The sequence below is a fragment of the Stegodyphus dumicola genome, chromosome X2 (genome assembly GCF_044657685.1).
Source record: "Stegodyphus dumicola isolate Sdum_Otavi_A_Nest chromosome X2, ASM4465768v1".
NCBI lineage: Eukaryota > Metazoa > Arthropoda > Arachnida > Araneae > Eresidae > Stegodyphus > Stegodyphus dumicola.
The window spans coordinates 117,901,959-117,928,603 of NC_140781.1; the positions used below are offsets into that span (position 1 = coordinate 117,901,959).

The 26,645-nt window shown below is 33.2% G+C and overlaps 2 protein-coding genes across 4 annotated transcripts in view; one reads left to right on the forward strand and one right to left on the reverse strand.

Annotated features, from left to right (window-relative positions):
• Positions 1-9,941, reverse strand: part of LOC118199715 (DNA damage-regulated autophagy modulator protein 1-like) — a 51,735-nt gene extending 41,794 nt beyond the window's left edge. Inside the window, exon 1 of one of the 2 annotated variants that reach the window (XM_085809273.1) lies at positions 9,570-9,941. The gene's annotated coding sequence lies outside the window, so the exon portion shown is untranslated. The remainder of the gene's footprint in view (positions 1-9,569) is intronic. The other variant, XM_085809272.1, reaches the window with a different exon arrangement.
• A 15,620-nt stretch (positions 9,942-25,561) lies between these two features.
• The window catches only part of LOC118189202 (DNA damage-regulated autophagy modulator protein 1-like), a 37,511-nt gene continuing 36,427 nt past the window's right edge, over positions 25,562-26,645 (forward strand). For both annotated transcript variants that reach the window (XM_085809275.1, XM_085809274.1), the window contains exon 1: positions 25,562-25,734. The gene's annotated coding sequence lies outside the window, so the exon portion shown is untranslated. The remainder of the gene's footprint in view (positions 25,735-26,645) is intronic.

Sequence of the window (26,645 nt, forward strand, 5' to 3'; positions counted from 1 at the left end):
ATTTTCTTATTATGTTTTTCAATTACTCGCGCGTAAAACTAAAGTTGATGTATAATAGCGTTGTATAAAGACTTAAATATTGTAAAAAGTTATTGTATAAATTTTATTTAAAACATTCTAACAAGAAAGAAGTTTTAGTCTGAAAGACTTTTTGAAATGTAGTATTATTTCAATGTAGAAAGAATTGGCACTTGCTTTGAAAAGAATAGAAGTTAACAATGTACTACTAATGTATGTTTTCAAATGTGTAAAATTAACGGCATCTTGATATGTTCTTCTATACATGTGAACTGTTATTTTGAATGTTTAGAAATACCGTGATATGGTAAAAGTGAAAGTAATGTTAAAAATTTGTTATTCGTGTGACTGTAAAGATTAAATCATGGTGAATATGTGTTAAAGGTTGAATGATGTAGTTAGGCTCTCTGACGCTACACTTTAGAGTTAGCCACTTTCAGAATAGTACCTCAGGGTCTAGAGTTGAAATTAGGGTGTGTTAAGAGGTCTCGTATGTTGAATTTTAACACGTTAGTGTTTTGATTGTAGGAGGAAGTGTTGAATACATAGACAGAAACACATTCGTGTTTGGTGTTTTTACAACACATGTCAGAGAGCACGGGGAGAGATAATTAAAATAGTCATGAATGAAATAAGAATGTTAAGAAAAGTATATTCTATATGTTATTTGCAATGTCATTCTGTAACATTTCATTAAACTAGTTTTCCTTCCAGATCTCTGGAAGGAACCAGAATTGAATAAAGCTCCTGTTTAGATGCAGTACAGATGAAAAAGAAAAAAGATTGTTGTATATTCCGGGAGCTGCTATTGTAACAAATTTCTTTCTTTTAAAATTTTCTAGTTTCTAGCTAAGTTATGATTGTAAAAGGTTGGCCTCGCGTTAGTTTCTAGAGCTAAAAGTTTTCAACAAGGTCGTTTTAGACCTCAGTTTCAAACTAATTAACTCTGGCGGGAAGTATGTAAGGATCTTAAGTTTTACTAACGTTTATTTTATTTTAAATCTTTACTATCACTTCTTATTTTCTACTTCCGGCCAGAATTATAAGCGTGAAGGAGTTTATGCAAAGTTGTCTGGCGAACGCCAAGTATTTAAGTGTGGCCTTTTTGCCAAGCAGGAGAGAGGAAGCCGTGAGTTCGAAGCAGGCCGCTTACCTTAGAAGTTACGCTGTTGCTACTTTGCCTTCCAGGCCAGAGGTTTTAATCCTCTTGATAAATTAAACGTATTGTAGTGTTCACAGTCTCTGTGCTACATACGCTTCCTGTTATTATAAGGCCAATCTTATTCTAAAGTTAAATTAGAGTTTAGTTTTATTTTGATATCTTTTAAGTTAGACCCCGAGTGGAGGGTCATTGTATTCCGAAGTACGGAAGTCACTGTATATAAAGAAAAAAATAAAGGGTTTTGTATACCCTTCGTCTGTATCCTGTCTACTTACTACAATTAGTGAACATAGCTTTAGTAAGCTCTCTGTTCTAGTCAGGTCATTGTATGTTTCCGAAGAAGGTTAGAAGAAACATTGAACCTGATAGTATATAAGGTATGCCGCAGCATAAGGCCCGAAAGCCTTTGGGCGCTTTTAAGTACCCTGTCATGTCGAACTACTTTTACAAGTTTACACTTTAAACAAAAAAAATCGCTTCTATAAAATATGACTGTTGATAAACTGGCTTACTGTGAGAAAAGTTCAAAATTTTTCGAGGCGAGCGTGTGGGAAATGTGGGAAAAATGAAAAGTACAGAATATAAAGACCCCTGTAGTTCACTATAACCAAAGAACTTTTAAGGAGAACTCCAGGAAGAATTTCTGAAAGTTCTTTGTTAGAATTCTCAGAACTCCTAGCTACAGGAAGTGATTATTACCACATGTCAAATTTTCTCATAAATAAAAGGAGTATATAAAGCTTAGAATAAGGATTATTAATACTGATAATAATTATTATTCGATATGATTAATTAAGGCAATTGCAATTGTTATAAATGTATTTTTAACCTCTCCCATCACACAGGAAAAGGATACGTTATAACGAATAATCGGCATAACGAAAATTCATTTAATACTCTCCTCAACTATGGACCTTTCATGAACAGTCATTGCAATGGAATGGCCGTTCTAAAAAGCGTCGACTATACGAACATTACCAACACGCTTAACTTTGAACGGAAATACATAAACGTTCATTTTCCAAATCAGAAAAAAGCGATAAACGAAAATAAATTATTTTGCATAAAGACTGTATGTTTTCCTGAAAAACAAAGAATCCAGCAAGTTCTTAAAAATACTGAATGACTAGCCTTCACGCAAAATTTTAATAACTTTAGAAGCTTTTCATGTATGAATAGCTGTGTGATATATGAAATGATAAATTGCCTAAATAAGAGTATGATCTAGGAGCTTCTCAGAAAGACTTTTCATAAATATTGTTTCTTAAAGAAGTTTTTTCGCCATTTTAAATACACATTTGTATTAGAGATGTTTTATGTATGCTTAATGCTTATACCTAATTAGAGTTATGCCAAGAGTTATGCCGAATAAGATACTAACTTAAGGTAAGAAATGAGAGGAGGAGCAAAATTAAATTTCAACAAATTAGAGATAAAAATACATTGGGCTAGCTATTTTCCTTATTACATCATTAGCTTTTAGATTCTGAATACTAAATAATACAAGATAAACTTCTTATTTTAATAATATACAGTCATACGAGTATATATGTGAATACCAAAGCTGTGCTGTATTTAACTTAAAACTGTAAAATGTAACAGTACAACTCCATTCACCATTCCACACTCATTACCGCTATCCTAGCTTGAATGCTCCTAAGCCAATATTCTTAAGCTAATATAGAAGCTTTCCCCATAGGAACTATCTTGAGTATAATTCTTAGAAGCGCAAATGGAAGTAGGAAAGATTTTTTTTTTCTTAAATGCATTTCAGAAAGCAAAAGCAGAGGTTTTAATTTTTTTTTTTTTTTTGTAAAGCTCTTTGAAACTTGAATCATTTAAATACATATACATGAAACCGGAAACCTAAATACCTAAGTAGGTAACTAGAAGAAATTCAGTTTTAAATGAGATATCCTTTTGGGAATAGATGCCCACCTCACAAAAAAAAAATCCATTATGAAAAGAGAAAAGTTAGATCACTCTTTTGGATTTCTGAGAAAAGCATGTGTCACCCTTGATTCTAACATGTGTTTGTTATCTAACAAACCAGGGTTTCTTAAATTTCTTCTTACGTTCATCTATATTAACCATTGACATTCTTTTAAGCAAGCAAAAAACAAATAATCCACCGAGAATCTCATCATTTTCTATCTAAGATATAAATCAGTTTGTTTACAAATTGCGCAACAGAAACGTGCTTTTTTTCCTCTGTAACTAAAGTTTCTGACTGCTTCTGAAAGTTTCTTCTGGATTATCCTCAGATACCAAGGACAATATAAGACCACCAGTAGATGATGATGACGACAATGGTGACATGATAGCGGATGACGATACAGGCATATCTGAGACAGAACATCTTGAAGTATTAGTTTCAAAACTTTCTTTAGGAACTAAATTTGAACTTCCCAATACTGTATGTCTTACACTTAACGGGCTACGATTTTCTGATGTAATCGATGGAACATCTACATCAGCACAAGGAGGATCAACACTAAGAGGAACAGAACTAAGTGCAACACTTTTATCTTCCAAAGAACAACTGGAAATGCTTCCATTTTTTCCGGCAACTTTCAATGTAACTGATAATAAAGAAACACTGTCAGATCCTGACAACTGAACTGTTAATCGTGAAGAATATGTCAATGATGGTGGAATGACGCAGTCAGAAACTGAAGATGTCAAAATGGAATTTGTACATGTAGCAGTCACTGTACCTGTAGCATTATCAAAAACTGAAGGCAACACTTCTGTTTTACTGCTCGAATAGGGCACAAACACATCCCCATCAGATGACAATACTACATCTTCTGCAGCATGATCCGCAACAGGTTTAAAAATCTCAGTAATTATCAAATCACTCTGTAATTCGGAATTTGTTGAATCTGGCAGATCTGGAGAAGAATCCCCAACATCTAATAATCTTAAAGGATTTTATTCCTCATTCTGACATTGAGAAACCTTATTCATCTTTTTCAGGTTTTGTAATCCAAGAGAAGTATTAGCTTTAGCTAAACCCATATTTTTAATAGAGCTATTATTTTTGCTCATTGTATATTTTAACTTCGCTCTATCTGCAAGGGCAGTAGCAACTTTTGTACTTTGCCATATTTTGCTCTTGACATCATTTGTTCTTATGCTACTATTATAAAATATGAATTTAGGGTTTCCTGCAGACAATCGAATTTTAGGAAAAAATCCGATAGTTGATCCGACAGATGTTCCAAGCCATGTTTTCCGCCGGCGAATGAGAATGAAGAAATTATTCCGGCGCAACAGAAACGCATGAAAGTTTACATTCGATGAAACAGCATTAAAAAACGGTTGCGATAGAGCAAGGTTTCTTCAACTTTTTCCAGTCGCGACCGCCTTTTATAACTGAGATTTTTTTTCGCGACCCCCAGGACGTCATAATTTACAAAAATTTTGTATGACCCCATAGGTAGTGCAAAAATCCGACACACGCGTGGGTGAAACTGTCAATTTTTTCACTTGTACTCTAATACACTGTTGCAGTCTTAGGTCATTAACTTCAATTTCTAATTTTAAGACATAGAATAATGTGAAATTTTTAAATAAGTAACAGACGAAATGACAGCTTCACGTGTAAAGCAAGGAAAACGAACGTTTATATTATAAAAAGAAAGCATCGAAATGTTTTCGTTTTTTTCTTTGTCTGATTTGTCTTATCTTGTAAAAACCTTTTTCGAAAGCCCTTTGTAACAATATAAAAATTAAAATACATTTTTTACCTTTCCACATTTTTTACCAAATTCTGCAATGGATTTAAAATTGTGCTCCCAGCCTTTCCAAAAGAAATCACGGGTATGTTTCTTTAAAACATCTGGCTGTATTTATGCTATATACGAAGAAAGCAAACACCTATTCAGCCAAATAAATGTTTCTGTTACTGGTAATCAAACCCTGTATGTAACAAGGAATTTTCGGCAGTTTTACTTATTCAGCTATCGGTTGCTGTACCTTTAATGGTTTATTAATTACATAAATTGAATAAGAGATATAAGAAATAGTTCAGTTTTAATTTACTTCATTTCAGTTTTGCTACAGTTTTACTCAAGTTTTACTATCGTGCACTAAAATTTAGGCGGCTAAGAAAATGATGACCGATAATTAATAAATAATTTTAAACAAATTAAGTAACAAGACACAAATTTTAATAAATTAGGATATTTTTATTTGAGGTGACTTTTGCCTTACCAGTTAGTTGACGTATTATCTCAACTATAAAAAATTAGAAGACAGAAAGAGGAGAAGTAGGGACTGAGAGATATTGAAAGAAAAGGGGTTGGGAGAACGTTAGCATATATGTTCTACAAATATTATGCATAAAAACAATTTTATTTATTATGTTTTCGATATAAATGCATGCTTTAAGATTAAATAATGTATAATTTATTTTACAAGAAGAATTCATATTTACTAATTGCAAAATTTTGAATCATTTACATTTGTAAGCTAAGTAAGCCATGGTATATTATTAGAGTAATTTCTTTTTGTATAGTTGCCTGTTATGCTGTCTATCTGCGAGTCGATAATTTACTTTCAACAATTATTTATTCATTTCTTAGAATTAGCGAATAATAATAATAGTAAGAAAAAGAATATATTGGATCAGTCAATAAACTCGTGCGCATTTTTTGGTAAATTTTTAAATAATATCAAAAAACACAATTTAACATTTTAATCAATTATATATTTTCCTCCATTATCTACAATGTCTCGCCATCTTACAGGCAGTTTTTTTATGCCATTGCTATAGAAAGGCTCTGGTTTTGATGCAAAAAAATCTTGAAAGTTCATTGCGTACATCCTGTTTAGAATTATTTTTTTTTCCCAGTAAAACATTTTGTAAGGCACAAAATAAGTGAAAATCACTTGGGGCAATATCTAGGGAGAAAGCAGGATGTGGCAAAAGCTCCCAATTAAATTTACTAATTTTTGCAGAGTTATTCGAGCCGTTCGCGGTCTAGCGTTATCACGATGAAACAACACTTTCTTGATATTCAACAATCGCAGACGTTTTACACTAATAGTGTTACACTAATACTATTAATTTTTATCGTTGCAAATCTGGCAGATTCACCACACGAAAATAAAAAATGTAGCACAGCACGTTTGTACTGATTATCTATATTCATCTTCTATGGGTACTAAAATGCATTCGATATTTACGAAAGTTGGTGATGAACTGTATAATATGTTAGTCAAATGATGACAAGTTTCAACAGATTCAAAATTGTATTGTTTTAGTAAATGCGTCTTAGTGAATTCCACGCATATATTCTTAACGCGTACGAACTTATGGACTGACCCGGGTAGTAGCAAATTATTATTATTTAGATTGGCTCCGGTTTCACATAACTCTCAAAATATAATTTTATGTAGAATTTTCATTAGCCTAGGGTTAGCTTCCTCTTTAATTCTGTATTTTACGCATTTCCTCTTGAAAATACATTTTACAGGCCACATTTATTTTCTGTATAAATTTATTTATTTGTCACCATAACATAGCCTAGTGAAAGAAAATTTCATAAAAACAAATCCCATATGCTTGATTAAAACCAACTAATATCTTAGGCACAGATCGAGAACCAAATTTTCACCTTTCTTAAAGTTTGTTAATCTAAAAAATACAAAAAGAGAGGAAAGGTGAGGAAGTGGCATTACACAATTTTCCAGTAGTCAAAATATTATTTATAACCCTCTTTTTTTTTAGATTTTATTGAGGGGGAGAGTGTTGAAAATCACTCTCCCCCCAAAGAGGGACGCAGAAATATTTTTTTCTTAAGTGCTGAAAACTCTAATTATGCCAAGGCTTAGGTACACAAACCGATTAGCAAGTTTAACAAAAATCTTTTTAAAAAATTATATTAGTGGATGTTTGAAATTTTTAATAAGATTATTAAGCGTCAAAGCCATATTCTGAGATTCCAGGAAAAGGTAATAAATTTACTCGTCATTGTTTTTCTAGATTGATCAGGTTATTTTAAAGCAGAAGACTTGAAAAATGAGTAATGCCCTCGCCGGGACTCAACTCTGACCTCTCGAATACCCGCCGAGTGGGCTAACCGTTACACCACGAAGGGAGAAAATTCTCCCTTTCAAAGGGCGACTAGAGATTAGGGGACTTGGTCGCCTAAACTTTTTCATGAAGGCTCAGTAACTCCCGGTGCGCCCTTGTGGGACCCCAGGGAGTTCTTGTATCTATATAGGGGAGGGCGTGGGACATATGCCTGTTTACCTCCGTTAAACACCAGGCGTCCCCGTCCTCCGTCACCTGTCACCTGTGGTAGTGAAGAATCATCATCCACCATCTTTTAGTTCGGGCGACACTGCAGAGTCATTAAGTTATTTTAAAGCAGAAGACTTGAAAAATGTCAGATGCCTTTGCCAGGACTTGAACCTGAACCTCTCGAATACGCGGCTAGAGTGCTAAACGTCACATCACGAAGGCATGTAGAAAAGAGGGAAAAAATACTTCATATTTTCGATGAAGTTTTCTATTATCCAGTGATAAAAGGCCAATGAAGGAAATTTCAATTATTTTTTCTTGAGATGGGCTATTTGTTGTTGAAACAGTTATAAGGTATTTCTCGCGCCTTCTTAGCGAGTCTTCGTGGTGTAGTGGTCTGCACGTTCAGCGCGTAATTGAGAGGTCCGCGGTTCCATTCCCTGCGAAGGTGTTGCATATTTTTCATCTTGCCTGCTTCCCAAAAAAAAACCTAATGCCTCTATAGTGGTGTCCTCATCTAGGAGTTGGCGATAGGGTCCCCTAAAAAACACCAGTCGCCCTTTAAAAGGGGGAGTATATAAGGTATTTCTCCCGCCTTCGTAGCGAGTCTTCGTGGTGTAGTGGTCTGCACGCTCAGCGCGTTATTGAGAGGTCCGCGGTTAGATTCTCGGTGAAGGCGTTGCATATTTTTCATCTTGCTTGCTTCCAAAATACCTAATGTCTCTACACAGTTTTTAATCGAAATAATTAATGATTTAGAAGCTGAAACAAGGAAATGCATTTCTTCTTAACTTACTTAAAACTATTTTATGTCATTTTCAGCCTACTTTTGAACCAGTTTTTAATCAAAATAATCAACAATTTAGAATTTAAAATTGAAACAAAAAAATCATTCTTTTTTTAAAGACTATTTTAATTCTCTTAAAAGCGTTTCATCTCATTTTCAGCTAATTTTAAAACCAGGTGAATTATTTACACGCAATAACAATATATTCCATTGGTTAATTAATAAGTCTCATTGAATATACGTGAACTTTAAGCAAGATGATTTTTAAATTGATTATTTGACTATTAATTGCATTGATCAACTCTGAACAGCATAAAATATTGCAACACCTGTTTTTTTTATTATTATTATTATTTATTTTTTAACTAAGTTCATAAATTTTGAAGAGAATAAAAGCATGTTACATAGCTGTTTTTTGTATGCATATTGATATTTTTATTTCGATTTTATATATATGATACATATTCAGTATAAAAGTAAAATCTTGATATAAATAATCGTTTACAGAAATATCCAATCAGTATCGTATTTTGAATATGTATTTTCTTTTCCAATGCAAAAAATTTTGGAGTTGATATTAGGGAAACGATATTTTTGAAAAATTAAAACATACTGTGTAGCAGTTGATTTTATAGAATAGAAATTTTCGGTAAAATGTTGGTCCTTCGTTATAGGCATAAAATTAAACCATCTAGCAATCAATGTTAGATTTGTTTATAATGAAGCTTCTTTCACAGAGAAAGATTCTGAAATCTTTAGACAAAATAATAAAATCGAGTATCTTCTTTGCCTCTGAAGAAAGAGCTTTATTCCAGATTTCTTTTTTTTTTTTTTTTTTTTTTTTTTTTTTCTAGAAGCTAGGGGAATAAAGAGTTTAACTTGAATTAAATTCTAGCAATCGGTGAGTATGAAGGCTGAAAACGACGTCCGTTGAAATAATGGAATTAGAAATAGATTTCTTCAATCACTAGAATACATGTCGATTTATATTTAACTAATTTCTCAAAACATGCACAAGCCAGTTAGAAAAGATATATTATTTTTCAAATAATGCAATTTTTAGTATAATGATAAGTTACCATAGAATAACAATACGATACCTGTAAAAAATATTTTTATTCTTTAGTATATATAAATAGAAAAATTTAAATATTTAAATTCTTCTGTCCAAATTTTGCAGGTGGAGTATTAATTAAATAGGATTTTACCATCTAAGTTTACTTAAAACACATTAGAAATATAAAGATATTAGATATATTAGAAATTTTAAGTAAACTTTATTCCAGTTAAATAATTTGTTATATTCGAAGATTCAAAAAGTTAAAAAAAAAAAAAAAAAAAATACTCACTTTTTGGTAGGAAAACGTCAGCTGCGTATCATGCCAGTTATTTCTCTGCCAGCTATTTTATTGGTAAAAGGCTTTGTTTAGCTCCTAAAACAAAGAAAAACTAAGCTATCTGATCACGAGTTGATATGCAACTGATGGGCGGAAATTGATTTATCTCACACAGGTTTCTTTAATGAAATTAAAACGAAATAGAAAATAATCAGCCATTACTGGTCCCTCATTAATGTCCCTATTATTATATGTGAGACGTCTAAGCATATTTTCACCATTTCTGTCCCCACCGCAAGCCGTTAAAAGCCTTAATTAAACCTTTTCTGGAAGCCATATCGGATTGAAATGTCAGACTTCTTAAATTCGACATTTGAAGCCATAAAATTTGGCCAAAAATGTCATCTGTGAGATGCCCATCATTGGAAGTTACACACTTTTTTTATCAATAAGCTTTACGTCAGAGGCGCTGGGTTCGCGAAAACGTAATCTCAAAAAATTTGCAGTCATGTTTGCAAACTGATAAACGAAAAGAATGAGTGCGCTATTATCATACACATTATTATATCAAATCTTTTTTTATTCTCATATATAATGCTTGTATTCTGGCATAAGGTGCTTTAAATACACACATTTTTTGAGTGTTAAGAATTATTTAGAATTCAAGCAAGACAAGAACAAAAATAAGGTGTTTGGAATACAAACAGAACTTCAGAGAAGAAAAATTTTAAGCAAATGGGACCTCGGTTTCTAAATACGGAAACACTGAAACTGTAATACTTGAGTGTTCTTAAATTTGATTAAACTAAGAAATGTTTTAAGTTTTTTAACACAGGCGAGTGCTGCATCAATAATAGAAAAAACATCAGTTATGAAGCATAATTCAAGATCAGTATTTTTGATCTAGTATATAACCACTATATAAGCAGTGTCGTTTCTTAATCTAACTAGCAACTTAATTTTAAACCAAAAGATACTGCATAAGTAACTGGGTAAGTTTCCATGTTGGTTTATTTGAATACGGCTAAGCATATACATATAATGGCTATACATAGATAACTCATATATGCTTTATGCCCACCAGCGGCCGAGCGGTAAAGACGCTGAACACTGGTAGTTCGGTCCGAGGTTCGAATCCCGCGAACGGGCTAGCTGCATCGGAGGTTTTGTGGTTTCCCCATGTGCAACGTGTATACGAGCCAGTTTCCCTTAGAAAGTCCTCCACGAAGGCATCCCTCCCTTTAGGCAGATAGCCCTGGTGTGCTTTGCCATAATTGAATAATCCAATCCAATCTAATCCATATATGCTTTATACATGGAGAAGCCATGAAAACACTAATGCAACCAACTCATTCACCACGTAGCTGATGAATGACGAAAACTGAGCAATGTTGCTTGGTACTTATCTATTCACCATTTATAACGTGAACTTTATCATGTATGCTATGCATTATAACCTTCACTGATGACACTTTTTAAATCAAAGAAATTTAACGCATTTTCAATAATTATGAGGGTTATACTATTTATTATAACTTATTAGGTTAAAAAATAAAGAAAATCTTGACTTCAGGCTACAACACATGTCTCTGTATAAAATGATACTAATATCATTTATGCGATGACAACGTATTAATTTGTTTAGTGTATTATAACTTGATTCATAGGCATGCAGATAAAGATTGTCTGAATAAATTTTTTCATGCATTATAATATGATTAATCTCTTTTAATAAAACTCGAAAACATTCAATATAAATAGTTTTCTTGCATGACTAAGTTTAAGACTCATATAACTATATTGCACTATAATTTGTTGTATATTATATTTGTGATAAATGTCAATGATCGTTGATAGCTATGGAGTTAAACAAGTCATCAAAATCAAAAACATAAACATAATTTCCTTTCATTTGTATTTTCATGGACTTGTTTACTGTTAAATATAATACGAATGTTTTCTTCATTGAAAACTTTTAATGAAATTCATAATTTTAGACTTTTTTACTAACCGTACTAATAGAAGATTTATGCCCTCAAATTATATTTCTAAAACGTAAAGGCTTTTTATCAAATTTTGAATTGGTCATGGAAAAGGTGATAGTATCTAATTTATAATTTAGTAGTTTATATTTGTCTCAAACTCTATATTTTTATTTCATTTGAACTTTAATTCTTGACTGTATAATTTGCATGGCTTATGTTTGATTAAGCAAGCAATAAAAGTTTTGGCAAATACTGACAAAATTGCATGCTAAAGGCCTACCAGTTTCATCATTTAAATCTTGGATATTTATTTCAATATGCCTGTTACTTATATAGTATTTCAATATGCCTGTTACTTATACAGAATTTCAATATGCCTGTTACTTACTGTTCAGTATGCCTGTATATTCATGACTTTTTTAAGCTATGAAAGAATTTTTTAACACAGTAAAATTTCTACTCTTGGATTGCAGTGACTGACATTCTAACGTTTTATGACTATTTTGTATACAAACACTCGATACAACGGAATAGTTTCAATTTTAAGGCAATTAATTGCTACGGAGCTATTCATCATATGTCTCGCGAATCGTGATTTGAATTTATTATATAACCACGTATTTAATTTTATTGCTTTTTAATATTAGCTTGAAAAGAAAATATTTTTACATGAGCTCCCAACAACGCTGCGGTGATTTATTGATAGCTCACGACTGAAGTTATGGCGTCACTTGATCTTTACGTTACTTAACATAGCGGAAAGCAGAAAAAGTTTTATTACGCATATAATCATGGATAAAGAAATAATTTGATAATAATTGAGAAGACAAATGTGAATCTGATTCGATATTTAATACAAAACTCAATTTTAATAAAATTGTCGTATTTTTGATTAGGCTGGGTGATATCGCTACATTTATTTAATTATCATAAAGAGTAGTTGCGTTTGTTATTAATGTTTATAATTTAAATTTTGTATAACACGTAAATAAATACCAAATCAAGATTAAAGAGTACATTAAAAACGAAGCTAAGGAAAAAGTTTTAATAATCATGTGTCGAAATTCATACAAAAATAACTCACTAATAATTATAGATATCAATAGTGATGTGAAAATAGTAGTAGGAATTAAGAGATTAAAGAGATAGGGAATGAAAGAGCAGAGGTAGAGAAAAAATCCCATCTCGCTCGCCGCAAAAGTGCACCAGCGGGCAAAGAGGAAATCGGCGCTGAACACTGCTAATTCGACCTGAGTTCGATTTCAGGCGAATGGGCTAGCTGCTTGGGTATTTTCGTAGTTTTCCCCATGTAAAATATGGTTAGGAGCAAGTTTCCCTTAGAAGGTCCTTCATGAAACCATCCCTTCCCTTAGACAGATAGCCGTAGCGTGCTTTCCCATTGTCAAATAAACCAAACCCATTTCGCTTCCCCATATGACACATAATACTGAGATTAACAGAACAGTAATGGAAATTGCAAAGACACTCCTGCAGAAGTACGAGGGAAATTAGGCGAAGTCATTTTGGATGAAAGGACGAAGCAACCATATTTATTTCCATACTTGGCGACTGCTTCTAACATTCTTTCTATGCTTATAGTGGCATTTTAACAGCTTTACCTTATTTTTTCATTGGTGAGTTGGATAATGAGCGGTCTTTTTTTCTATCACCGGTTGAAATATTGTATTACATTGTTTATTCAGGGCTTATATTGAACCGGAGCCCAGAGCAGCTATTTCTTAGTTTTTCTTATAAAACTGTCTTTCCAGTCGCAGCGCCAAATAGAACGAGATCAGATATTTTGTTTTGTTATTTAATTATTCATAATAAGTTTAACAACTTATTTTTGTTTATCTCCTGACGTTTTATTGAATTTTAATTTTAATTACTTATAATATTAAAATAAATTATCAATTTTATTTATTCATTTTTAATTTAATTTTATATTTATTTTGAATTGTATTTTGTATTTATTTTATTTATTTATATATTATTATTTTTTCTGATGGCTTTCGTAAGGCTCCGCCTTTCTGATTTTAGAAACTAAGACCTGTTAGAAGTGTAGTTTTTTGCTTAAAATATCCGTAACTATAGTGTCTTCTGCGAACATTTTGAAAATATTATTTATAAGAGATAGAACACAATTGCTCTTGTAAGTAATTTTTCGGTCTTTTTGCTGTGATGAATTCATGTATTAATGGGATGAATTCAATCTACATTTTTTAAACTGTTTAATTTTTCTTTTTTTTAGTTTTAATTTTCTCAATTTTTTTATTTGATTCATCTTAGATAAATTACCTCCCTACGGAGGACTAAACGCATTTGAAATCTTAACAGGAAACTGAAATATTGAGAAGGCGTAGTAATATTATTCTTTAATTATTTCAAAGTCTATTAGGATCTTTATTTATTATTTTTGCAGTTAAATTCGCTTTTAAGTAGACTAGAAGGACAGAAATACCTAATGAGAAGTCCTTGAATTATTGAATGATGTTACGGTAAGAGGTTAACACTCCCTGAAGAGTCAACGTAATATCATAGAATCATGAACAATTTATTAAATTAAATATTTACAGTTTTTAGTTACAAGGGTTGTAGATAACGCAGCGGCAGCGTAGCCCAGAACGTTGAAGAACATCGGACATGCTCAAACAGGATATCGGAGCAGTGAGGTGGCGCTGTTGTCAAACGGTAGAGTACATAAAACCGTCAATCCAGTAGAAAGAGTACCAAGATTTCACTGAATTGTGATATCTACTATTTCCAGATGCATTGGCTGTGGACAGTTCACGGGAGGGTGACCCCCACGTGTCTAATCTGTGTTTTACAGCAGGGATGAATTTGAATATTTTGTTTAGCTAATCTGTTGCACTTAGTTGTGCCATTTGTCTTCACTTAGATCGCGATATTAGTTTAATTATTCCAATCTGGATAACCCGTTTCAAAACTTGATAATTATTAATATATCCAATATTTCTCATTGCACGCGTAAGCTGCTTTGCTCGGAATCTGAACTTGGGTGGGAGACCACCCACGTGACAGGTTCCTGCCAATCATCTCCCTCCATTCCACCTACATTTCACAAAATTTGACAAGTTTCGCCTAGTTGGCGCGGCGTAAATCGCCTTAATTAAAAACTTAAGTACCAACGCCTTAGGGCAATTTACCAACAGAGACGGTTAAAGTAGCGGTTGGCTACTAATTGCCGCCTAGCCATTGACTCGATTTCGATTTCGATAGAAAGAGTAGTGTTGCTCAATGAAAACGATTATAGAGCACTTGTTCGTTTTCTTTCTGAATATCAAACTGAGTTTAAATCTCACACTCTAAAATACGAACGCCCCTTAAAAATTGTCTTACGAGGGCTTTCCTCGAACACCCCGATCAACGTTGTACAGACCGAAATCGAAGTGTTCGGGTTTAGAGTGTGTGAAATCTCGCAGCTGAAGAGATGGAAGACAGAAATGCAATACCGCTTTTCTACCTGCAGATCCACAACAGTTTGAAGGCTGATGAGGTTTACAACCTGACTGAGCTCCTCGAAACTGATACCAAAGTCGAGCGATTTAGAGGACGGAAAGGTCCTTCCCAGTGATGAAGCTGCCAGGGTGTTTTCCACAGCCCTCAAGTGTGTACGCTTCCGCAACTCTGTATAAGAAGTGCAGGCCCACATTAAGCCAGAGAATGCTCAAAAACCTTCGAAGAGCCGATAAAGTGTGCGAACTGCCTGGGACCTCACGCACCGAATTGGTATTAGTACCCACAATTTCCAAAATCCTAGAATGCTTCCAATAAAACCAGTACTCGATCCTGTCCGACCGCTGTTCCTACCCCCAATAATAGTAACATCACAGTCTCACGTTCGGCTGCAACTTTTACTACTGCTAGTAAAGTTCATCCTCGAGTTTCATGCTCCAGCATTCTCAAGGGCATGCAACAGGCTGCCCCCTACTATTCCAAATATTTCGATTCCCCAAGGAGCATATTCGAAGTAAAATTGTACCGAAATCCTTTTGGTTTTAAAATTAGCTGAAAGTGAGATGAAACGCTTTTAAGAGAATTAAAATAGTCTTTTAAAATAGAATGAATTTTTTTGTTTCAATTTTAAATTCTAAACTGTTGATTATTTTGATTAAAAAATTGTTTCACAACAAGGCTGAAAATGACATAAAATAGTTTTAAGTAAGTTAAAAAGAAATGCATTTCCTTGTTTCAGCTTTAAATTCCAAATCATTAATTATTTCGATTAAAAACTGTGTAGAGACATTAGGGTTTTTGTAAGCAGGTAAGATGAAATTTATGCAACGCCTTCGCCGGGAATCGAAACGCGGACCTCTCAATTACGCGCTGAGCGTGCAGACCACTGCACCCCGAAGGCCTGCTAAGAAAGGCGGAAGAAATACTTTATATACACTCCCCGTTTTAAAGGGCGACAGGGGATTAGGGGACCCGATCGCCAAATCCTGGTGGTGGAGAATCATCACCCACCACCTTTTTAGTTCGGGCGCCACTGTAGAGACATTAGGTATTCTTTGAAACCGAAGAGATAAAAAATGATCAATTCCCTCGCCGAGACTCGAGGCCTTGGACCTCTCGAATACGCGTCGAGCGTGCTGACCACTACACCACGAAGGCATGCTAAAAAGGCGGGAGAAATACCTTATAAATATTTAAATGCATACAAACAAATGTAAGTATATTATACAATTTAAATTATTATATATTTAAATATAAAAAGGTCTTACGTGCATTTATATATAATAAATATAGGCGAAAAATTAAAGTCCTAACTTAAACTCTATGCAGCGAATTTGCTTATATTGTTGAATCGAAAAGGATGTTCTTTTGTACCGACTACGCTTGAGAGACTTGAGAGATTGTTTGGCTGTAAACCAAGGAAATCAAACTAGTAACGGTGAGATGTTAAATGACCGGTTTTTATCTCCTTCTGGTTATTGTGATATCCAAATGTCCTTGTGTTAAACTAACAGATTAAAATATAATAATCGCTGTCTGATAAGTCAAGGGAACAGAAAATATTTAAAAGAAACAGTCAAAAGTGTTCACCCAGAGTCAGTAATATTTGTGGCTTTAGAAAAAATTTAAAAGGCTTTTTGTTAATAAAAGGGAGGTAGCCAGAATTATTTACAATAATTTACAATTAAATACAAAACATATGAATCTTCAAATCTAACGACACCTCTGATCTCATCCTCCGTTGGCGGTTTAAGATAAGACACAACTTAATAGTTTAAAAATTAAATTTCAAAGTTACCGCCTGCTTTATTAAGTGAATGATTTATTAAATAAGAAAGTATTTTTTTTTTTTTTTCTATAAGAAATTTAGATCATAAAATTAGTTCATTTTTTAAGTTGTCTATTTCTGCAGAAATATTTTCGAGTCTACTAATTTGATTGATTACTGTGTTGCTAATAACTTTTCTTGATAAGTTGGGATGCCATTTAATTAATTTAATAGTAGTAAATTTAAATTCTCTTCTTTTACCAAACATTTTGATTTTATTGTATTGAATAATTTGTAGATTAAGAAAAACTATTTCTTGTCGACTTGCATTTGTTTTATCAAGTTTTAAGCTAGAAGGGGATATTTGAAATTTCTCATTAGAATCAAAACTATGAAAAGTAATAATGCCCTGTATGTACCTATAGACACTGGCAAATAGTTTTAAATTAGTATTGTCCAATATTTGTAAAATTTTTCTCAAATGATACTGAAATTATTTTGATAATCTATTTTGGTAACAGTAAATTTCTTCTTAACTTTCTGTAATTTGTACTTAAGTGCACTTGAGTTAAAAGTTCCTGCAAATTTCCCTTTATTAATTCTATTCTTAATTTTCCTACAAACTTCCACTTTTTACTCTAAGAATGCATTACTGTGAAGACTTAGACTAAATCTCGAAATTAAACAAATTAAGTGTTATGATTTTGAAAAACCTCTTCCCCTCTTTTTTTTAAAAGAAGTTTGCAAGAGCCTACTATTTCTTCCAGATTTATTTCCTCAAATACCGAGTGTGCTGGTTTAATTATAAATTTATTCAGGTTGTTTTCAGTACTATTGAGACAGTAGTTCTTGCTGATTCTTTGTACTGGTCTGAATTTAGTTCCAAGTTTCATAAATTACTTTAATTGTAGGTCATTGACTATGTCGAAATTACCTGTGATTATGTGATTATAGCGATCGTCAACATAAGGATTATGTGCTGGTTTTTGGCAGTAACAAATTACTTTAGCATCAAGTTCATGATGGTTTGTAAGCCAACTGCTTTAAAGTCTTCTGATAATTGAATGAAAAAATCGGGCTTATGTTGACTGCCGGTGAGAAGAGTTGATTTTATTTGAAAAAATATAACAATTTTATTTTGTCAAATTCTGGATGTAGAAAGTTGACGGTCCAGTAAAGCTTGTTATAGTTGTATTTCAGATTGGAAAGTTTATAAGGTATTTTCTCCCTTCTTTCTGCATACCTTCGTGGTGTAATTGGAAGCATACTCGACATGTATTCGAAAGGTCCAGGGTTCAAGTCCCGGAGAGGACATTGCCCATTTTTCAGGTCTCCTTTAAAAAAGAAAAAAAAAAAAAAAAAACTTACATGGGGGACGATAATTTATCACCACCAGCGGCGACTGGGTCCGCTAATCCGCAGTTGCCCTTTAAGAAAAGGGGGAGAGTATATAAGGTACACTGAAGTGACAAAAGTCATGGGATAGCAATATGCAAATATGCAGATGGCAGTAGTATCGCGTAGAAAATGTTTAAATGCGAAGTGCTTTGGCAGGGCTTTCATTTGTGTTCAAGTTATTCATGTGAAGAGGCTTTGACGTGATTATGGCCGCACGACGAGAATTAACGGACTTTGAACGCTGAATGGTAGTTGGAGCTAGACGCATGAGTCATTCCACTTCGGATATCGTTAGGGAATTCAACATTCCGAGATCCACAGTGTCAAGAGTGTGCCGAGAGTATCTAATTTCAGGCATAACATCCCACCATGGACAGCGCAGTGGCCGACCACCTGCACTCAACGACCGAGACCAGCGACGTCTGCGTAGAGTTGTCAATGTTCACAGACAAGCAACACTGCGGCAAATAACCGCAGAAATCAATGTGGTACGTACGAGGAACGTGTCCGATAGGACGGTGCGGCGAAATTTGTCTTCCTTGGGCTATGCCAGCAGAAGACCGACTCGAGTGCCTTTACTGACAGCACGATATCGCCTGCAGCGACTCTCGTGGGCTCGTGAGCATATCGGTTGGTCCCTAAACGAATGGAAAACCGTGGCTTGATCAGATGAGTCACGATTTCAGTTGGTAAGAGCTGATGGTAGGGTTCAAGTGTGGCGCAGACCCCCACGAAGCCATGGACCCAAGTTGTCAACAAGGCACTGTTCAAGCTGGTGGTGGTTCCATAATGGTCTGGACTGTTTTTACATGGCATGGACTCGGTCCTCTGGTGCAACTGAACCGATCATTGACTGGAAATGGATACCTTCAGCTACTTGGAGATCACTTACAGCCATTCATGGACTTCACGTACTCAAACAATGATGGGATTTTTATGGATGACAATGCGCCATGTACTCCGGGCCACAATTGTTCACGATTGATTAGAAGAACATTCTGGACAATTCCAGCGGCGAATGATCTGGCCACCTAGATCGCCCGACATGAATCCCATCGAACATTTATGGGACATCATCGAGAGGTCATTTCGTGCCCAAAACCCCGCACCGTCAACACTTTCACAATTATGGACGTCTATAGAGGCAGCATGGCTCAATATTCCTGCATGGGACTTCCAACGACTTGTTGAGTCCATGCCACGTCGAGTTGCTGCACTTCGCCGGGCAAAAGGAGGAAAGACAAAATTTTAGGAGGTATCCCATGACTTTTGTCACTTCAGTGTATTTCCTTCCTTCTTTCCTCATGTCTTCGTCGCATACTCGAGGCGTATTCGACAGGTCCAGGGCTCGAGTCCCGGCGATAGCGCTGCACATTTTTTCCGTCTCCTGTTTCAAAAGAAAACTTAATGACTCTGCAAGTTTATAATTATAAGATCCTTGATAATTTGATTGCCTACATAAGTGGTTTGAATAAAACTTTTTAAATGAATTAAGAATATGTTTTTACATGTTTGCAACCAATCAATTAAATTTTTGGTAAAATTATCTGAAGTTAAAAATTTGCTTAAGCAAGACTGAAGTCTACTTTGATTCAGCATAGGCAAAAGTTTATTTAGTAGTTTATTACTTCCTCTTTTACTCTATCAGTTTTTTTTTTTTTTTTTTTTTTTTTTTTTTTTTTTTGTGAAAAGTTTAAATTTGCTGTATGTAGATGAGTTATCTGCATTTCTATACGAGTTACTATATGTTTATATACATCTGTTTTACTGCATGTGTTTAACCCATATATATATATATATATATATATATATATATGTTACGGTGAAACACCGAAATCTGGAGAATGTCGACTTTCACCAGTGAATGTCAACATTCACATAGTCTCTTGGTGTATGTCCGAAATATTTTCCAAATACTCTTATTTCTGACTTACACCGGTCAATGTCGACAGTCACCATGTACTAGTGGTGAATGTTGAACATATAACAATATTATATTTTCTTCTCCGTAATTCAGTCGCGAATAAACGCACTTGAGACTTGAAATAAGAACTTAAGAAAATGAGAACCTAAAACACACAATACATTCAAAATGAGAAAGGAAAATAATAGAAATTAAAAACTTACTTAATTATACAGTACGTTCTAAATGCGAAAATAAAATAACAGTAATAAAAGACTTACTAAATTATGTGATTCAAATCTTATTTATTGCAACAACTTAAACTATTATGGCACTTTATGACCTCTCTTTTCACCAGAGCATATCTGTGATTCTCGACATATACCGGTGAGGGTCCGAATATACAAGAATGTAGTGAAATATTCGGTCTTTCACCGACGTATTTGGTGAATGTTGATATTCTCCGGTGAAAGTCGACATTCTCCAATTTCGGTCTTTCACGGTAACATATACATATATTAAGATAGATAGATACTAGATATAGCATACTTTCGTTGTGAAAGAATTATGTAACAGTTATATATATGTATATAATCATATATAATTATAGATAGCTTTGAGCTGGAGCTTAATATCAAGAATTAGCAAGAACAATTATACTGATTGGCCAAAAATCAAAACTGCTTGCATGAAGTGGTAGTGATCCTTATTGAAACTCAAACCTTCAGCGATGAGGGAGGCTGCAACATTTGAGATGGTATCTTGTGATACCTGGTGATAGCATTATGACCTCAATAGAGAATTTGAATACTTTTTATTTCATATTGAGGACCAATAAATAGAATTTATTGTTTCAACATATTTCGCAAAAATATTGTCTGATCTAAGTTAAACTTGTATTAAATAGCTTGGTAATGACAGCAATCATTGAAATTTCACTTTATGTTCCATAACGCGCATTCGGACAAATAGAATAACGGCGCATACTAGAATAATGATACTTTATTCTGGTGGGAAACGAAAGATATTAGTATCATGAAAGGGTGTACATGGTCTATAATAATTTTTGGGTGATAGCAAATTGATAAAAAGAGAGACAGAACTCTTCACATGAATGATTAGAGTGAATCTACCAGTAGATCATTGCCCACTTCTTCAACTAAGTCAGTTTGATCTCGCAAAGAAACTTACGGCAGTGCCTCCTCAAGTAAACGAAGGTTTTCTTATCATTCATTGATTTATTTTCAAGTTTGCAAGATGCGCCATTTTTCGAAGCTAAACTGAAGTCAGTACAAAGTCTACGAAACTTCAATCATTCCAATGTTCACTGCTACATAATATTCCCATTCTCGGATTTAAAATTAGCCAAGATTTGGGCAGAATATATCTTATCTGCGTAAACCTTTTACTCTAGTAAGTATTTTGTCTAGAGTGTGTTTTCATTTTCGCCGAGCTAAACATCAGTAATCCGCAGATACCCCAACTCTAACCGGAATTCTTGTTCCACGCCCTTTAAATATCTATCTAAATATTCACGCGTTACGAATAAGCTAGAATCCTTAGCTTCAAAAATGCTAATCAGCTATTTTTTACATAAAGACTTAATATTCTGCCTATCAAATCTAGAGAACAAGAATAACACTAATTTAAATAATTTAATATAGATTTATTTATGCCGTTTCATAAACTTGACATACATTGGCTTTTTCCTACAGTTGCTTTAGTGAGATGGATGGCTGTAATATTTTGGCTTTTCAGAGTGCATAAATAAAAACGTATAGAATTGTTGTATAGCAAATTCATTTAATTATTTTAATTACTGCTTATCAAAATTTAATTTATTAACTATTTTAAATTTATGCTACACAACGTGTATTTCAATTAATTATTTGTACTATTTGGTTTAATTTTAATTGGGATTTTCTGTACGAAATATTGGTAACTTCTTTTCATTCGTTACTTGAGAACACGCTGAAACACGCTATGGAATTGGGTAAATTTCCACGTAATAAACTAGGATTTTTGTCACTTAATTTAAGTTTAACTCTTAATATTTAGTATCAGTAGTTGCAGAAAAATTAGCTCTTTAATTTGAGATACCTTTCATAATTCTAGCTTGAGCAGATTTTAAGTTATAGTCACTTAATTAACGAAAAACTTCCTAAGTTATTCAGGGAGATGAAGTTTCGAAAAGCTCGCTTTGTAACAAAAATTTCGGGTTCTTGCCCAACGCGGGAAACGATTTCCGGCTGGGGAGTTTAGGGGTTGTCATATCTGACATTCGTAGATGTTTAGGCGTGGCCTTGGTTTGGAGCAATCTTGGCGTGATATTAAGTTCGTTTTTAATTCAACATTCGGGAAAAAGTAGAAATTTTGCATGGCTTAAAGGCGGGGATTTTCGACAACTGGTTTTTTTCACCTTTTCGGGCGGGGGTTTAGCCAATGCGGCTGTCCTGTCATATCTAAAAGGGGCTGTTCGGCAAGAATTCGCTCTTGGGACTTCTTTTTCCATCTCGTTTCTGCTCGATGTTTCGTTCTGTTTTAAGTGAAGGTCCACAACATGCATATTTCCTGCGTCTTAGGAGCAGCGATGGGAGACGAAAAACTTCTTCTCGTGGCTTTGGCCCAAAAACTGATAGCTTACTCATTGCTGTAACTGTTCTTTTAAGATAACAGTGTCGCATTAACCGTCGATACATATTTTCTTCAATATCTTCAATAGAGGCTTTTGAGATGAATAATCTCTTCAAAGCAGTGTTTTCACAATTACTATCCATAAATGTTTTCTTCTGTCACCATATGCTGTTCATCAACTCCGGTCATTAGGATGATTTGTATCCGCTTCAAGATTTCCTGCCAAAACATCCTTGGAATTTTGCAGTCTTCATATGCCTTTTCTCCTGTCTCTTCAAAAGGCGGTGCTGATGGATCCGGCGACGATTACCTTCTTAGCTGCTGAATCTTTTTTCAAGGACTCTTCCTGCTTCTTGTAAAACCTGATTCCCCTTTTCTGATTTACTTTCGTTCGTCAAAGATATGCAAGTTCTCTTCGTCTCAATCCTCGCTGTTTGTTGGTCGTCACCTGTTTTCTTCCCGGGATCCTTGATAGCGACTTCTGATTCTCACCTTCAATCTCCGTCGGCTTGTGATAAAAATGTTGGACGCCGTACCGAAGCAGCAAGATAAGTTTAAAAAAAAATATTTTTGTTTGATTAAAGGTTATTCGGGAAGTTTTAAGGATTAATGAATTAAAAGAATAATTTAGCGTTTTCTATTTTAAAGAGTAGTAGAATTTAGCCATGTAAAATTTTATCCGTTTAAAAAATTGAGGTTCTATCCAATGCCCAGGGAATTTTCTTCCATGTAAATGATAATACTCTTAATGGTGAATTTTTGCTTGCCTAAATAGGAGAAACTAAATAATGTCTGAGATAGGTATTTGCTGTTCCTTTCTGCCAATGAAGTAAAATTTGGAAAAGAAATTAAATGTGTGCAATACAGAATTTGAATCTCATATTGTTTCCGGTATTTTGTGCAATTAATAGTTCCGGTAATCTTCATTAGAATGATTTTCTGCTTACAAAAATATCTGTACTCTAACTTATACCTGGTCATCCTAGCATTATTATGGTAATTGAAAAATGTGTTTATGATTAAGTACTTTGCTTTGTGGTGTTGCGTGGCCCCAACTTTCCCGCAACAGTAGTAGTGACTGCTATGAACTGGAAATTACACAAAACTCTTAAGAAGGGTTTAACTCCCTTTTTATTCCACTTTAGAAGTTACAGATGCGTTCACTTGACGCTTACAAACTACGCCGACCCGGCGGTTAAATAAAAATAAGAAAGTATAACTAAAAATGAATAAATAACAAGTCTCTACCTACGAGGCTCTATAAACGTGACTAACTTAACTGCGTTCTAAGATACAGCTGAGATTTCAGCAAACTTCCTGAATAAGAAGTTGAAAGATTCAACTAACTGCCGAAGCAAGCACACAGGCCGAAACGTGCGGTTCTTAAATTTCTACCTAGAAACCTTCCCGCTCGTGAATCAAGAAAGCACACTTACAAACTCGTTTCCCTTCTATTTAACTCAAAATTACTTCTGCTAAAAATTTGAATACTCTGCGCGTTCTACTAAAATTTACATACTCTGGCATTGGCAATTCCAGGGGAAAGTAAAGGCTTGACAGGAAAGATAGCTTAAAATAAATGTTAGTTAAAATAGATATAAACCCTACAGCTTCTAAGTCTGAAAAAGTTCTTAAAAACCCAGTGTTGATAATTATTGTTCTGAAAAATGGTTACCCTGTTTGTTAAAGAAAATTGTTAATTGTTTTTTATCTCCCCGGGAAGGGGTTCTTTTATTTTAATTGATTATAATAGCCATATTATGCTCTAAAATTTTAACCTATTGGATGCAATACTACTTTGAAAAAAAAATAAAATAAATTCCCATTTTTATATTTGAATGAAATGAATGGTATGTTTTATTTTACTTTACTCCTGATACTGACCAGTCTACAGATTTAGGGTCTTTACGGCTAATACACAACGCAATATTTCGACCTAGTTAGGTAGTGAGGAAAATTTAATTATTGTGTTACGTGTCTTTCCCAAAAAGGTACGTAACAGAATAAGAAGAGAAAAAAATACAGTTTTTCTTACCTCTGATGATGTTTTTAGCATATTTCCTTTCACTTGGTAAAATAATAATAATAATAGAATTCACTTAATATTTAGTTCACTTAGAAAATAATAATAATAATCACCTTAGAAAATAATAATAATAGAATTATTTTAGCATTTCACTTGCTAAAATATAACAATAGAATAATAATTAGAATAAAAACATAATTTTGTTTTAAGTCTGTCAGGTTCTATCAATTCATCAAAATTCGCTTCATTATATGTGTCAGTTTTTCAGCACATCCCTTTAACACTAAAATGTAATTAAACACCACACTATGTAAATTACTTTTAGTGTACTATTTTTAGTATTTATAAGTAGCCAATTTATTTATTTTGCTAGGTGCAGTTTCATTGTCATTGACTGTTTAAAATTCTTGAACTCATGAACATATAAATTAAATTCAATATTTTTCATGAACTTATAAAATAAAATTATAAATTTTCTTATAATTAAATTTATTATATTTATGCTACGTTATTAAATGCAATAGAGTGTCGAAAATAAAAATAAAAGTTATAAAAAATTCTGTTGGCTATATCTAAAGAAATATCAGACGAAATTTTTATCGCTTTCATGATTTATAACGGATTCTCTACAAGTAACTCGATAACTTACTATACTTACATAAGTAAAGGATGCTACTTTATCTCTTATTGAGGCTGCTTCGAATATTCCTACATTTGATAGCAAAATAAGTATGGAAATTTTCTTGGCTCTGTATCAGGTTTTTCTGATAACACACATAGATATTACCTTGAAAGTTTGTACTTTTCGTTAGCAGATAATACTATTCTGATACCTTCAAAGTGTTTGTTATTACTCGCTCGCAAATAGCAGATAATTCAACTTTATGGTACCAGGAAGAAGAAGCTATTGTATTTTACCAAAATATAAATTCTATGGTTTGTGAAAGCATGCTTCGAATACAATAATTCTTTGAAACGGCAAAAAAGTATGTATATTTAATGAAACTTCTTTTTTCGTGTTGCTTTATTGTGCTGTTTTATTGTGAAAGAGATAAGAAGACTAAATATTATGAGCTTCAACTGTTTGAATCGAAAATATTTAATCTTTGATGAATATTTGCACTATTTTCGAAAAGAATATTTCCATAAGTGTTTGCTAGATTATTTTAACACTCTTGCTGTGTTTATTGTCATTATTTAGTAAATAAACTGTACATCATTATATTATTACTATAATATTTGTATTAGAGTAACTTTATCCTTCTTCTTAAGTTATAATTCTTTAAATGCAGATTACGTATTTTATTATTTTATGGTTACAAAACAATACATTTTATATTTTATTGCTGTGATTCAACCATTTCGATGGCAATATTATGCGAAAAGATTCTGTTAATTAAAAAAATACTTTGTTAATCATTGTTAACCAATTATTTAATAATGCTTTATTTACGTAAAATAAGTATGTACAACATTAATACAAGTATTTTCGAATATATAATAACAGTAAAATTGTATAATCTTGTCAATGTATTATGCAAAATTAAGGGAGAATAAGCGTAGAGCCTAACCCATTCTTTAAATAAAATTCTATTGATTTCGAGAGCATTTGCATAGATTCTTCGTCTTCAGGAGTGTGGGGGGGGGGCGAAATGCAGTGAGAGTGGAGCAAACAGCCAAATAAACAAAGAAATAAATAGAAAAAGAATATAATGAAAATCTATGAATGAATGAAAATGAAATAAAATGAATATCTATGAATGAATGAAAATGAAATAAAATGAATATCTATGAATGAATGAAAATGAAATAAAATGAATATCTATGAATGAATGAAAATGAAATAAAATGAATATCTATGAATGAATAAAAATGAATCTATAGAGTAAAAACGAAT